Source organism: Delphinus delphis, chromosome 18, assembly GCF_949987515.2.
Source record: "Delphinus delphis chromosome 18, mDelDel1.2, whole genome shotgun sequence".
Taxonomy (NCBI): Eukaryota; Metazoa; Chordata; class Mammalia; order Artiodactyla; family Delphinidae; genus Delphinus; species Delphinus delphis.
The window spans coordinates 66,329,613-66,345,586 of record NC_082700.1 but is presented as its reverse complement, the minus strand read 5'-3'; the positions used below and the strand labels follow the sequence as shown (position 1 = coordinate 66,345,586).

General features: G+C 44.7%; 1 protein-coding gene across 1 annotated transcript in view; it reads right to left on the bottom strand.

The window, feature by feature from the left end:
- FARP1 (FERM, ARH/RhoGEF and pleckstrin domain protein 1) overlaps nt 1-15,750 on the bottom strand; it is a 297,961-nt gene extending 282,211 nt beyond the window's left edge. Inside the window, exon 1 of the mRNA XM_059995749.1 lies at nt 15,547-15,750. The gene's annotated coding sequence lies outside the window, so the exon portion shown is untranslated. The remainder of the gene's footprint in view (nt 1-15,546) is intronic.
- Between the last annotated feature and the right edge of the window lie 224 nt (nt 15,751-15,974).

The window sequence follows — 15,974 nt, the reverse complement described above, 5'->3', positions numbered from 1 at the left end:
AGTATGTCTCAGATGACTGTTTACATATGGGACCAGGCTTTGCAGGAAAAAATCTGAACAGGTTTTTCTTTTCTTCCACCTCTGAGAAACAGTTTACTTTTCTCATGTTAAATAACATGGCTGGCTAATTATAAAAACAATAAAAATTCATTGTAGGAAATTTACAAAACACAGAAAAGTTCAAAGGAAAAAATAAAAACCACTCACATTATTCCTATCCAAAGAACACCACAGGTAAAACACCCTTTTCTCAATGCATATAAACACATGCATCTTATACAGAATTTTAAACATATGCGGTCATCTCTTAAGTAACAAACTAAGAGTATAATCCCAAAAGAGGTAAGTTACCCCCAGAAAAAAGAGGGTGAATGAAGAACACTGGAAGTAAGCTCAGAACCTTAGAACCTCATCATCCTGTAGAAGGTCAAGGGTGACTACATTTTACAAAGAAATGGAAAGAAATTATTTGAGACAAAGTTTGCCTCTTAAGAGAGTTAAGCTTCAGCAAATATTTACTGGGTACCTACTATGTTCTGGGCACTTTACCAGGCACTAGGAAAGTGGAAGGTGTAAAATACTTCAGAAGAAGTTGCTCGCAATAAACGGGAAAAGACTTCCAAAGCTTTCTCCAATAATAAACTATGTGACCTTCAGCAAGTCATTTAACCTCTTTGTGCCACAGTTTCCTCTTATATAAGATGAGGACTAAAAATTAGGATGGGGGCTTCCCTGGTGGCGCAGTGGTTGAGAGTCCGCCTGCTGATGCAGGGGACACGGATTCGAGCCCCGGTCCGGGAGGATCCCACATGCCGCGGAGCGGCTAGGCCCGTGAGCCATGGCCGCTGAGCCTGCGCGTCCAGAGCCTGTGCTCCGCAGCGGGAGAGGCCACAACAGTGAGAGGCCTGCGTACCGCAAAAAAAAATAAAATAAAAATTAGGATGGTTGGGATGATCAAATGACTTTGTATACCTAAAGCCTTAGAATTCAGCCTGGGACTTAGAAGTGCTCAATGCAAGTTGGTGCTCAATAAATAAAAGGAGTGGGGAAGAGAAAAAACACAGAGGTATAAACACAGAGCGTCGATGTCAGCACCCCCCCAGAGTAGATCTTAGCCTTCGGAAAAGCTTCTGGAAGGGAGTGGGCAGGGACTGGGTGGAAAGCTCTCACATACCAAGCAGAGGAAGCGGCAGGTGTACATATGGGGGGATGTGAGGGACGAGGGCTCCTGTGGTTTGTATTAAGAATGGCACAGGGACTTCCCTGGTGGCGCAGTGGTTAAGAATCCACCTGCCAATGCAGGGGACAAGGGATCGAGCCCTGGTCCAGAAGAGCCCTGGAGCAACTAAGCCCGTGCGCCACAACTACTGAGCCTGCGCTCTAGAGCCCACGAGCCACAACTACTGAAGCTCGCGCACCTTGAGCCCGTGCTCCACAACAAGAGAAGCCACTGCAATGAGAAGCCCGAGCACCGCAACGAAGAGTAGCCACCCCTCGCCGCGACTAGAGAAAGCCCGCGTGCAGCAACGAAGACCCAACGCAGCCAAAAATTAAATAAATAAATAAAGGAACGGCACATGGGGGTGGGGGTGGATAGCGGCATGTCAAGGGGAGGAGTGAAATAGAAGAGGCGGGGAAAGAAAATGGGGCCAAGACGCCCGATTTCTTTCAGCCATGCTTTTTCTCAGTTACAGCAAAACAGGCAGAGTTACGTTATCCCACATCACAATCACTTCAAAAAGGAATGCTTTCTGGACTGTTCCGATAAAGTCAAATGGGGCTGCTTTATGTATTTTAAAATTACTTTTACAAGTAAGCATTTTCTAAACACTCTATAAAGAGGATGCAGTGAGCTGATGCTTCTTACCTGCTCTCCAGACATCTCCAAACTCATCCATAATGTCTCTCTGAGTTCCTCTAGCATGATACAGCAGACCGCAAACAACACATTTCTTATTTGGGGGGTATTATTAAAAGTAAAGACCTGAGAACCAGATTAGAGGAGGAATTTGGTCTTTGCTAATTCACAATAACTGGCTTTCCCTTTCAAGAAAGGAAGAAAAAATACATATATATAGAAAAAAATACAGAATCTAAAAGTGAATGGAGCTGTGACCAATACCTTTGCTAAAAAGAATGTCGTTACTTAATGTGTTCATTTGTTGACAGGTTCTGCAGTTAAGATTCAAAGTTCATGGTTTAATAATACAAATAACACCTGCTATGTCACGAGCCTTTTACAAACTGACAGACAATCCCTTTTTAGATATTATCTTCAATTCCCAAAAGAAATCCCAAATTTCCAAAATTCCAAATCTTAACAAATGCTGACCACCAAGCCTTTGACAAGCAATTTATTTAGAATCCATGATTTGTATCTCAGTAATTATTATTCAGTAGGTATTATTACCTCCATTTTTAAAATAAGAGAGGAAAGTAGGATTCAGAAATGACATGCCTTGCTCTAGGCCACACAGCTTTTGAGTGGCCAGCGGGGATTTGAACACAGGTCCCTCAAGTCCCGTGGTAGCCAGCTTCCAAGATGGTTCCCAGCGGTCCTTGCCGCCTGGCATCCACGCTTTTGGGTAGTCACCTCCCACTGAATCAGGACTGGCCTGTGTGACCCAGAATCTGGAAGTGACACAGTAGGACTTCACAGCCTAGAGCATGACAGTTTCTATCTTGGTCTACTCATAAATTACTCACTCTGGGAGAATCTAGCTGCCATGCTGTGAGGACATTCAAGCAGCCTGCCCGAGGAGCCTAAGGGCTTCCTTGGAAACAGATCCTACCAGCCCAGCTGACATCTTTACTACAAATAACCAAGTCAGAGCTGCCTTTCTAAGCCGCTCCCAGAGTCCCGTCCGAGAGAAGCTGTGAAAGACAATGTTTACTATTGACATAAGTCACTCAATTTGGGAGGAATCTGTCACACAGCAATAGACAACTAGTACATGTCCTGAAGCCTGTGTTCTTTCCTCCAGGTCTATACTGCCTTTCAGCTGCTTCTGTAATTTTATCTCTTAACCACTTTCACTGTATATTCATATAGAGAATTAACAAGATACTGACATCAAACCTATACACCCTATCAGGTCTCTGAGACAAGTATCTACAGGACATGTTATTTACATCTATTTCTTGCTGGCATTGTTACAGACTCTATATACACAATTGCTCTTTTTGATCTACCCCTTCAAAAAACGGGCAGCTAACAGAGTTCATGAAGCCTCTGCTAGGTAGTCCAGGAAATGATTTAGTCCTATCTTTGGATAAGCCCCTTGTACAGGTGTTTTCTTAGCATATTTCAAAATAAATAAACAGCCTTGCTGACACAGCACTAAACACCTATTAAAATGGCTACAATAAAAAGTGTTGACAACATCAAGTGCTGGCGAAGACCCCACTTCTGGATCTCTGCCCCTGAGAAATCACGCCCACATCAAAACCTGCGCGTGACAGTTTCCACCAGCTGTACGTTCATAGCCATTCTATTCACAACTGCCCCAAACTGGAAACAACCCGAATGTCCTTCAACAACTGAATGGCCACACAAACTGTGGTACATCCACACAATGGAATACAACTCAGCCACAGAAGGGAAAGAATGATGGTCACAACAACTTAGAAGAATCTCAGAGACATTTGTGTGAGTGAAAGAAGCCCGTCTCAAAAGGTTACATACTCCGTGATTCCACTTATGAGACATTCTGGAAAAGAACAAACAGTGACAGAGCAAAGATCAGCGGTTAACAGGGGCTGGGGCAGGGGACAGAGGAGGGTGACACACAGAAACAACAAACGGGAATTTTTTGAGCTGCTGAAAATGTTCCATATCTTGATTGTGGTGTTGGTCATACAAATCAGTACACGTGGTAAAACTCACAGAACAGTACACAGGGGGTAAAGAGTCACTTTTACTGTATATCATTTTTTTATTATTATTAATGCACATATGCTTTCCTTCCAAAACATTTTCAATTCCTTTTTCCCTTAAAAAGAAATATATCTGTTAAATCACCTTCAGGGCCTAGAGCCCTGTTGATTTCCAAATCTAAAAAAAAAAAACGCTGATCAAAAGGACACCTGCATGCAAGTTACTTGGAATCTGTGATGTGTCTCTCAGGAGTCCACCATCTCTCGAGCAATGCCATTCATTATCTTCCTCGACAGGTGAGGACACATCTCCCACTTGCATGTCCCTATGAAGAGTCTTGCCCGGGAGCAAACAATCTTTTAGGAGAACATTGATACAACCTCACAGGTTCTCAGTAAACATGTGCCAGGTGAGTAAATGTTGGGGCTCATCCCTGAAGTCGCAGGAGATTAACTGTATCTGTCCCCAGACTGTCCCAAAGGCAGTCTGACGGTCTCTGGGAAAAATCAGCCCCCCACTTTGGGCCACTCTCTGAGCACGAGGGTGACCACCCACTTAGACGCCTCTTGTTCCGGCAGCCCGTGGAGTTGGCACCCTTCAGGGTCAAAAATGTCTCAGTTTGGACCCTGAAAAATATATGGTCCCCTTGAAGACGAGGATTTTTCGGCCTGTTTTGTTCACCGACGTGAATCTCAAGAACCGTGCCCTCCGGATAAAAGGTGCTTGACAGATCTTTGTTTCAAGTGAGATAGATCACTTTTATTCTTTCTAGCTTGTGAAGAGTTATTGAGAATCTAATGAGTTGTGACCTTCTAGCTGCCTAAGATCCTATGATAAGATTTTCATTAATCCATCAAAGAAAGGCTCTTTTCTAAGAACCTAGAAGATACAATAGAAGTTTGAGACATGGCCCCTGACCTCCAGAAACTAACTCTGGGGAAAAAGGCAAAATTCATACATCGGGGAGTAAATAACTAATGATGTGAGATACTCTATGTATAAAACCAGTTATGCATCAGTCAGCTTCCCCAACGCCTCTGTGGATTACCTCAAAAGGTGAGCCAACGGAGCTGAGACACAGACATTGCTTTGACAGGGAACGTGGAAAAATGGGCGTGGCTTGGCTGTGTCACAAATGGGCATCTTCCCTCTCAGCATATGGTTGTCCTGAAACAGCCCTGTTTGCTGGGGACTGATTAGGGCTGCCACGAACTGACACCTCTGCTCCCTAAGTGCTTCTGACCAACAACAGAGAAAGGGGGCACGTAAGGAGTCGCCACAAGTGAGGAGAAAGTAACGCACAGGCACACCTCCCATCCCAGCCTACCTGGTGGGCTTCTGCAGGGAACAGCTTTCCTGTAAACCCACACCGAGCAAGCTTGATCGATTTCTACCCCTTTCCTCCCATTCCAGAAGGTGTGTCTGAACACAAGCGAGAGGAAGGTTGTTTGGGGATAATGTCTAATCAGGGACAAATCACTATGACGCCTCTCACAAGGGAACATTAGGTTAGAACTGCTGCTCTCGGGGCTCAGACATCAACCTTTACGTGATGGGGACCCGCAAGCTTCAGCACAGCCCTGGATGGTGGTGGACCGGGGCCTTTCCTTCCTATCTCTGCCCTTCCTTCCCTTCTGATCCCTCTCCCAGGAAGTTTTTTCCCCTTATTTTGGCCTGTCAATCCTACCCATAAAGGCTGCTGTTCCCCACCCTCACCCCATCCTTGTACACCCCCCCCACCCACACACACACCCATCACAAGAGGGGCCCTTCATCTGGGCTAAACAGCAGTCCTTCCCTGGAGGGGTGGAGATGGGGGTTCAAACTCCAGCTAGGTGATTCTCGATCACAGCAGGAGCGGCATGAATGCTTTGTCCCGGGGAATGGAACACGCGTGACGCTGTCAGCATGACTGAAGGACCGCTTGACTTTCAAGGCGGGGCCGTGGATGCTGTCCTTCCTGCAACATGCAGGACAGCGCCACCATCACCAGCAAACTGTCCCGAAGTGGCAGTGGAGAGAACCAGGAAAATGAAGCCAATCCCTAGCGAAAAAGCAGGGCATTGTGAGGGCAACCCCATAGGTGGCTGGAGCCTTTGCACCCAGGTCTCCCTTCCTGAGATGACTCACCTCTGCCCTTTCTGAGGTTGGAATTGAGAGCTACGAAATTCCCCTCTTCTGCTTCCTATGACTCAAGGTGGGTGTCTGCCCCTTGCAACAAGAGACCCTCTTTTCCACAGATTTATGTACAGATCGTCACTGCAGCCAAATACTGCAAGCAGAAGAAATGACCGATAAAGAGCAACGTTAGGTTCATTATGTAGAACTACACAGGGGGATATTATATAGTCACTGAACATTTTCATTTCAAAGAAAACTCAGTATGGAAAACACTCAGACAATGTTATGGGGGGAAAGTGACTTCTAATTATACATGCATCATTCTCCCGATTTTTAAAAAATGTATGTTTGTCTGTATAGAGAAAAATACTGGGAATATATCGAATATGTCAAAAGTCAAATGGAAATAAATCAAATCTTAATCTTCTTAAATTTTGACCAGCAGGATTGCAAGGGAGTTTTACTTTCTGTTTTATAAGTGAATACTTTTCTAATCCTGCTATAATAAAGAGACTACAAAGGGAACACTAAAATAAACAAGCTAACAAACAAAACACACTTCTTTATTGAAAGCTCAACTTAAATGCAACTTCCAACCAGAATCCAATGTCTTACTATCCTGAACACTTCCACGATTACAGTACCTTTTGCAAAGCTCTGGTCATATACCACCTTATATTGTAATTATCTAGATAATTCTCCAATCTGGTCTGGATGCTACACTCTGAGAGCAGGGAACTGCACCCTGTTTTTGTGGCACCAATGGTAACTAGTAATTCAACACAGCTGTTCAATAAATATCTGTTGAATTGGTAAGTCCTTACATACAGTGAAAATAAAACAGCAGTGAATATGCAAGTTACCCTGGTCAGTTGACCATCTTGATAGTAAGAGGTGGGGGAAGGACCAGATTTCTTTTTTTAAGTCATATCAATTAAATAAAAATAGATAGGAATATTGTGGCTCTATATTCTACAAGTTGTTCACCAGGATATTTTCCGTTCAATTCATTTGCTTGGATTACAGTTATTATAAAATCATTCAACTTTTCTTTACAGGCTCACAAATATCTGTGTCTAATTTTCTAACACGGTAAATCTTTAGTTTACCCAAATCCTGACATTTCCAAGCAGTTCACTCTACTAATAACATTGGCCCCCAGTAAGATTTCATGCCAGACAACCAAAAGATCCGGCAAGATTATAAAGGAAGATATTAATCTCTGATTAATAATGGCCTCACAGGGACTTCACTGGTGGCGCAGTGGTTAAGAATCCACCTGCCAATGCAGGGGACACAGGTTCAAGCCCTGGTCTGGGACTATCCCACATGCCGCAGAGCAACTAAGCCTGTGCACCACAACTACTGAAGCCCACGTGCTTAGAGCCCGTGCTCCACAAGAGAAGTCACCACAATGAGATGCCCGTGCACCGTAACGAAGAGTAGCCCCCGCTCGCCACAAGTAGAGAAAGCCCGTGCGCAGCAACAAAGACCCAACGCAGCCAAAACTAAATAAATAATGGCCTCAAAAATCTCCTGAGCAATATTAAACATGCAGATAAACGCCATTCTAGGTTGACAGAAATGGTAGGCACTGCCATCATTTTTTTCTTAAAGAAATGAAATATTCCCATCAAGTATGCCTTGTTATCCAAACTCCAAATGGTCAATGCTAAGCAGATGTCCTGCAAGGCCATCGTAAGAGGAAAAGGTGAAAATCATGCAGACTTAGTGACAAGCCTGGCACACATTATCAGATACGTAAAGTCCTTAAAAAAAGTTCATCTCTCACAGTGACTTGACGTGATCACTAAGCCACTTTCCATATAATTAACAGTAATAAACTCTTTCTCATAGATAATGTTAAATGGCAGATGAAAGATCAAATCTTCCAACCTGTCAGAACGGCTATCATCAAAAAGACAAGAAATAACAAGCGTTGGAGAGGATGTGGAGAAAAGGAACCGTCCAGCACTGTTGGTGGGAATGTAAATTGGTGCAGACGCTACGGAAAACAGCACGGAGGCTCCTCAAAAAATTAAAACCAGGGCTTCCCTGGTGGCGCAGTGGTTGAGAGTCTGCCTGCCGATGCAGGGGACACGGGTTCATGCCCCCGTTCGGGAAGATCCCACATGCCGCGGAGCGGCTGGGCCCGTGAGCCATGGCCGCTGAGCCTGCGCGTCCGGAGCCTGTACTCCACAGCGGGAGAGTGAGAGGCCCGTGTACAGCAAAAAAAAAAAAAAAATTAAAACTAGAACTATCATACAATCCAGCATTTCTACTCCTGGGTATTTAAAGAAAACAAAAACACTAATTCAAAAAGATACACACACCCCTATGTTCACTGCAGCATTATTCACAATAGCCAAGACATGGAAACAACCTAAATGTCCACTGACAGATGAATATATAAAGAAAATGTAGTATATATACACGATGGGATATTACTCAGCCATAAAAAAGAATGAAATCTTGCCATTTGTGACAACATGGATGGACCTGGAGGGGATTATGCTAAGTGAAACAGGTCAGACAGAGAAAGATAAATACCGTATTTTCACTTATATGTGGAATCTAAAAAACAAATGAATAAATACAACCAAACAGAAACAGATTCACAGATCCAGAGAGCAAACTAGTGGTTGCCAAAGGGGAGGAGGGTGGGGCGATGGGCAAAATGGGAGAAGGGGATTAAGAGGCACAAACGACCTGTTATATAATAAGTAAGTCACAGGGATGTAATGTATAGCGCTGGGAATATAGTCATTAATACTGAAATAACCTTTGTATGGTGCATAATCTATAAAAATATCAAATCACTATGTTGTACGCCTGAAACTAACATTGTAAGTCAACTATACTTAATTTAAAAAACAAAAAACAAAAGAAGGCAAAATATTTTTTAAAAAGAAAGATAAAGTCTTCCATTAATATATCAGTCAAGATGCTTTGGATGGCAATAACAGAATTAGAAAGTGGGTAAACTTATGGCTTATTACACTAAGTCCAGGTCTGCGTTATTTGGTATACAAAATTAGCTATTATTTAGTGTAGGAAGCTCCAGGTGCAGGAAGATCACAGAACTCTGCTTCCATCTTTCAGCCCATCATCCTCTTGCCTTCATCCCAAGGCTAGCCACAATTTCGGCTGCTGTGGTCCCAGGCATCACGTTCAGTCCAGCCCTTGGGTCTCTCTTTCAAAGCACAGAAATATTCCCCAGATCCTTCTTCAAAGACCAACAAATGTTGGAGGCTTCTGAGAAGCACTTTGCTTAAGGACAAAAGGAGCGTGAAGAAAGCTGTGCCATTATTGGCCCGACGACGCCGAATGTGAAGAGTAAAAAGCACGGAGCTGCAGCAGCCCTCCGCCATGACAGCTAATCAGGCCACAGCAGCCTAATTAACCACTAGGCAACAAGCCAGAGTACAGAAAGCAACAAGCTGGGATGGCAGGGTGCAAGGACAGAAAGAACCTGGGTGACGCTGTGAGCTGAGGCATCGAACCGGGAGCCCCTCCCTTCTTATTATTCCTTGAGGCAACTAATTGTTTGATGACTTTCACTGCTATTAGTCAAACATTCTGTCACTGGAAAATAAATGCACTCCTGAAGTTTCCTTGATGTTTTAGGAAAAGAGCGCCAATAACTTGCCCAACATCACATTTTAACACCTATACTCCCAACTCCTGTTACCTTTGATCCCAATCTCTAACTTGCGTATTCTAAAATGTCATGGGGTTTTCCTTATACAAATTTTTAAATTTTATTTATTTATTTATTTTTCTTTTCCATTCTGGATTATCACGGGATATTGAATATAGCTGCCTGTGCTCTACAGTAGGCCCTTGTTGCTTCCCTGTCCTACAAAAAATAGTTTGCATCTGCTAATCATCTCAAACTCCCAGTCCATCCTTTCCCCACCCTCCTCCCCCTTGGCAACCACAAGTCTGTTCTCTATTTCTTTGAGTCTGTTTCTGTCGCAGTCATTACAGAAATTTTAATTCAAGTCAAGCAATATTTATGTACCTTCTATGGGCAGGAGGAAAAAAAATCAGGAAAACATACTTTCTGACCTGACAACAATGCTTGTTATCTGGTTCAGAAAATGAGGAGAGTACATAAATAACACTATATAATTCATGCCAAAATAAGGAAACTCCACTCCTTTTACAAGCACCTACGTATGCCATCCCAACCTCTTTTTAGAATGTTACATCTTGCTTTTACCCAGGGCTCCATTTTTTGTATTGATTTCAAAAATATTTATTTTCCACAATCTTTCTGTGTGCTAAAAGAACAAACAATTCAATTCTGAATTTCAGAAAATCTATTTGATCATAACCTGAAACACCTTGTTTCCCCAGATTTTCAAAATAAGCAGGGTTTGTTTTTTTGTTTTTTTCATTTTCATGTCTTTTCAACTCAGTTTTAGTTAGGAAAGAATAGAACTGCTCCATCCCCATGAAGTAAATGGAGTCCGACCTCTTGAACACAGCAATATTAGTCTATGTCTTACACACAAAAATGCTGTTTTTCCAAAGTTGAAAAAATCCCCTGACCTTTAATAAGTTCAATAAGTAGACCATGTACAATGTTTCCCTAATAACTTCTGCTCTTCAAAAGATACCACTAAAAGAAGAAAAGATTAAAAAATAGACTGGTAAAAATATTCCTGATACATAGATCTAACAATGAACTTGTATATAGAATATACACAGAACTCCTATAATTGTAAAATAAGATGACACTAAGTATATGCAGTTTATTGTATGTCAATTATACTCAAAAGCTATATAAAACAATCGGACAAAAATCAATGAAAAAGAACGAAGTGTTAATGGACACGGCACAAAGGAAGATAGACAAATGGCCAAAAAGCACAGGAAAACTTATCATTTCCCTTTCAGGGAAATATAAAATTAAACCACAAGGAGATACCACTACACATCTACCAGAACGGCTACAATGAAAAAGATGGATAATTTCAAGTGTTCATGAGGATTACAGTACGTGGAACACTCATACGTCACTGGCGAGGATGTAAAATGGTACAAACACTTTGGAAAAACAGATGGCAGTTTCTCATAAACATACACTTATCATAAGACCGAGCAATAAAAAGGAAAACAGATCTCCGCACAAAGACTTGTTCACAAATGTTCATAGCAGCCTTATTCAGAACAGCCCAAACTGGAAACAGCCAGAGTGGCCAAGGGTGACCAGATCAACAAATTGTAGCACATCCAGACACTGAAATACTACAGGGCAACAGGGAGGAACACACTGATAAGATGATGGAGGGCAACAGGGAGGAACACACTGATAAGATGATGGAGGAAGGGGGAGGGAGGAGGGAAAAGAAGCAGATGGAGGCGGAGAGAGGGGAATAAAAGTAAAGGAGAAATTACATCTAGACCTAGTGAAACTGCAGCACTCCAAAGGATCTTAAAAGCAGCCAGAGAGAAAAGACAGACAATTGACAAATAACAGTTAGCCTGACAGTGGACACTGCAACCACAACAATGGAACCAAAAGAGAGTTGATGAATACAGGATCAACGATCCAGAATTGCGCACCCAGGTAGTTTATCATTCCGGAACAAATTTAAAGGCACACAAAAACTGAGGTTACCCCCAAGAGATGCTCACTAATGGAACTTCTAAAAAATATATCTCTAAGAAGGAAAGGGAAAGTTATCCCAGAAGCCAATTTTTTCAGGTAGGTTTTACTTTCTTCTTCATGCATTTATTGTTTGATTTTTTTTAAATGAGCCTATATATTTTTACAATACCCAAATTTAAAGGTTAGCTTAAATTGTTAAATTAGAACAAAACAGAAATGAAATCAAATACCAAATTTTCCAATTCCCAGAACAACAACTTGTCAGGGCTGATATCAAATTTCCCTTAAAAACCTTAAAGAGTAACTTGAAAGGACATGAAAATTAGGTTTACTTATTCACTCAACAAACATTTAGAAAGGGTTTGCTATGTGCCAGGCACTAGACTAGATCCTGAATTAATATTATGAGAACAAAAAATGAAAGTCATATAATACTGGATTTATGAGTCTTCTAAGATACCTTTATGAAAAGGCCAAAGTCTACACATACAGTGGAGTTACTCTTTGGTGAGGAATATTACATAATAGAGAGTTAAAGGTAATCCAGTTTGGCCTGAGGCCCTTCTGTTTGAAAATGTATGCACAAATATGACCATTTTACACATGAAGTTAATTCAGTGTAAATGATGAATTCCCATATTAAACTGCCCATCTTGCCGTCTGATTTCCATCTCACATTAAATAAGAAAACTGCCTGAGTTCATAGGCAGCACTGAGCATGGGAAGGCACATTGTACCTGATAGTCCCTGGTTTATTTCACAAGTATCAAAGGCTGAGAGCACCCACATTTAATAGGTACCAACTGTCCACTTCTGCTCAAAGTATCCACTTGGCAAAACATTTTTAACTGACTTAAACCAGGAGGAGGGCAGCCTATAAAAAGCCAGTTTCTCCACTTCAATATAAACAGTTTCTGGGGGCTTCTTGATTAAAAACAAAGGCAGCATTTGGCATAAAAGGACTGGTGAAATCAGTATTTCAAATAATTTTGAATGGAAACCGTTGGGCTCTGCTCTTCCCAGACATGTGGAAGTGCTTAAGGCAGTAACCTGGCGGAAACAGAGGGTGAGGGGCCTATGATGAAGTGAGGCCACAGCAGAAACTCTAACCACTAAAAAGCAAGGAAAAATTTTTTTTAAAAGTTGATCCACCGCTTCCCATTCAATAGTCAGGCTTGGAGAGCCCTCCTTTCAATCAAAAGTACCAAATAATACGAGAGGTGCAGCCCCAGGAGCCTTTAAGAGCCCACCCTCTCCCCTCCCAGGCAATGGCAAGCAACACTTGGAATACCTGTGCACCCAAAGTAGAAAGGACTTGAGTGACTGTATTTGGGGATTATAAGAGCCCTTCTCTTGTCTGTAGCATCTTCAGTTCAAGGGGAAAGTGCATTTCACTGGGCAGGTCTCTGAAATAAGCAAGGCCACTTACTAAAGCTTTTGCTGTCAAAGCTCTAGCCAAGGGCCTACAAATCCATACAACTTTCCTCATCCTCTAGGAAAGCCATAATGCCGTCTTTCCTAAACTGTTCAGTATGCAAAAACTGGGCTCCTGTGTCTTCTCCAGCATTCTCTAACCTCCTCAAGGATGGAAGAAGGTTTTCTTTTCTGATGTCTATCACAGGCACCCTCCTTATAAATACATATCATTTTCCAAATGAATTAAACTCTTATGAATATTAGAGCTCCATGAATATTAGAGGATGAATCCCACTTTAAAAAAAAACCTAACCCTTTCAATACTATATTCAATTCTTATCTTCTTAAAACCATTTCCTTGGACAGTTTCTTAAGTAAAAAGCAAAACAAAAATACTCACCCAGGTTCCTCATGGTCTTAAGATAATTATGGCGTGACTGCAACATACCAGAAGAAAATTATCTAGGATAGATTTTTAAATCTCCTTTTGGTAAATCTGGCCCGCAGAGCACCATTAGTATTCTATTAAGACCTAAGGAATTCAATCCCTGTATAAAATTCCAGAAGAAGACTAACTATGTGCAAAGGGACATTATAAACCTACCTTCAGGATTCCCACAGGGGAAGAACACCTTAAATGAAAAACCACACCCCAACTCACAGGGGGCATGCTACCGAATCTGTGACCCTATGGAGCACAGCTACATCATCACCAAGTATTTCAAGTTTCTCGTCCACAAAGAAGAAAGAAGAGATTCTGGGAAGCCCTGGGCTAGCAGCTCACTATTTCCACCAACACCTCGCCCAGTAAGCCAGCCACTGGCCAATAATGTGTTTCTTCATTTTTCCCAGAAGCAGCTCTATTAGCCAGACATTCTAAAAACACAAACGTTTCATTGTGCTTGGAATAACTCCAATATTGGTGCCTTGCTGCAGAACGATGCTGCAGGAATATAAAGTGAGCCATGTGGACGCTGAACCCACACGAAGAGCATCAGAAACTGTCAAACCCAGAAGACCAACCAACCCCCAGGAAAGGCTGAAAGTAAACCCGGGCCGGAAGACTGTGGAATGTGGGAAGAAACCAAACGCAGGAGACTTCAGAAGGGCCTGCCTGATGGCAACAATGAGGACAGTTTTTAAGGCAAATGTCCCAAAGCTCTCAGGGCCAAAAAGGCCTTTTTTCCTCCTTTCTGTCCTGTTTAGACTGAATAAGAAAAGCAAGACAATGCTGGAAGATGTTCTGGAATGGGCTTGGCCAAGTCACCACAAGTAAAGCGCAGTGAACCTAACCCACTGCTAGGCTGGGGTTTGGCTCTGCTGAAGACCCTGCCTGCTGGGTGGGGGAGATGGGGGTCCCCAAAAACCATGGCTAAGGGGGAACCGTGAAACAGGGGAGGGCGGGGCTGAGCAAGTCAAACCTGGGAAACTAACAAGAAAGACGTCAACAACAATAATAAAATGAAACAGCCAGAGGCCACCATGGTACTCCAGAAGAATCGGAGACAGGCTGAGCCGGCTAAACTATTCCAGATGAAAGGCAATCTCTCCACATCTCAAGGGGCTGATCTGATACCAGGGTCCTCGTTTCTTTGTGCGCCTCACCTCCCTCGTTTCTGGGGGATCCTGCACAGACTCCAGCTGGGCTCCAACTGCCATAAACGACATCCAGACTGATTACGGGGAACTCATTTTTTTCCCCTCAAACAAAACACACACACACACACACACACACACACACACACACACACACACACACACACACACAGACGCACACACTCTCAAAGGTCTAGCAGGATCACACAGCTAAAGTTTCCGGAACTTAAATCGTAAAACCACAATCAGAAGTTGTTGTTTGGAAATGCTCACCACAAAAATCTCTGTCCTTTGCTTAAAAAAAAAAAAAAAAAAAAGGAAGAAAAAAAAAACTTTGCTCTTCATAAAGGTTGGCGGCAAAGAGAGACAAAATCTAACTTAGGCAGAGGGCGTGTTCCTCTTTGTCACCCACCGGGGTCCTCGCGCCAGCGTGGGCGAGCGGAGGGGCACCCGGCAGCGCGGTGGCAGCGGCGCCAAAGGCCACCTCCCCGGTCCGCGGTCGGTCGCAGGGGCCGAGATTGCAGCCGGAGGTCCGGAAGCCGCGTCCGGCGCTGTCAGCGCGCCGGGTGGGATGGGAGGAAGAGGGGGAAGGGCGCCGCGGGGCGGGGGAGGCGAGAGGGGACGCGCGCGGAGCCCGCAGCCCGAGTCCCCGGAGGTAAGGGGAGGGTGCAAGGGGCGGCGCGCAGCCCGGAGGCCCCCGAGCTCCGGCTATTGTTGCCGGGCTGCCCCGGCCTGGAGGGCGACTCTCCCGCCTCAGTAGGGGAAGCCCGATCCCACCCGCCGCGCCCTCCTCCGGGCAGGACCCGCGGGCCACGCAGCTACCTCCACCCGCTCCCCGGTCGGTCGGCTCCGGGCGCCCGACTCGCACAAGTTGCCGCCAGTCCGCCGGGATCATTGTTCGCCGCGCGCCTCCTACCTCCACGGCGCAGGCGGCTCCGGCTCCCACTCCCGGCCTCCGGGCTCCGCAGCTCCGAGCTCCCGGCGGCCGAGGGCGCGGCGGCTCCGGCTGCGCGTGCGGCGGGGACGCTCGGCTATTAATACCCGCGGGCGGCGGGGGCGGCGGCGGCGGCGCGGACACGCGAGCGGGGCTGGCGGTGGCCGGCCGAGGTCCGAGCCATCAAAGGTGTCGCGGGGCGGAGGGGAGGGCGGAGCAGGCGGGGTGGGTGGGGAGCGGGCTCCGGGTCGCCATGGCCGCCTCGACGCCGGGCCGAGCGCCACTCGCGCGGGGAGGAGCGGCGCAAAGCGGGCGGCGGCCGCGTCCCCGCCCCGCGCGCCAGCCGAGCGCCCGCAGCCCTGCGCCCGCGCCGGCCCCGCCGCCTCCAGACAGGCGAGCGGGAAGTGAAG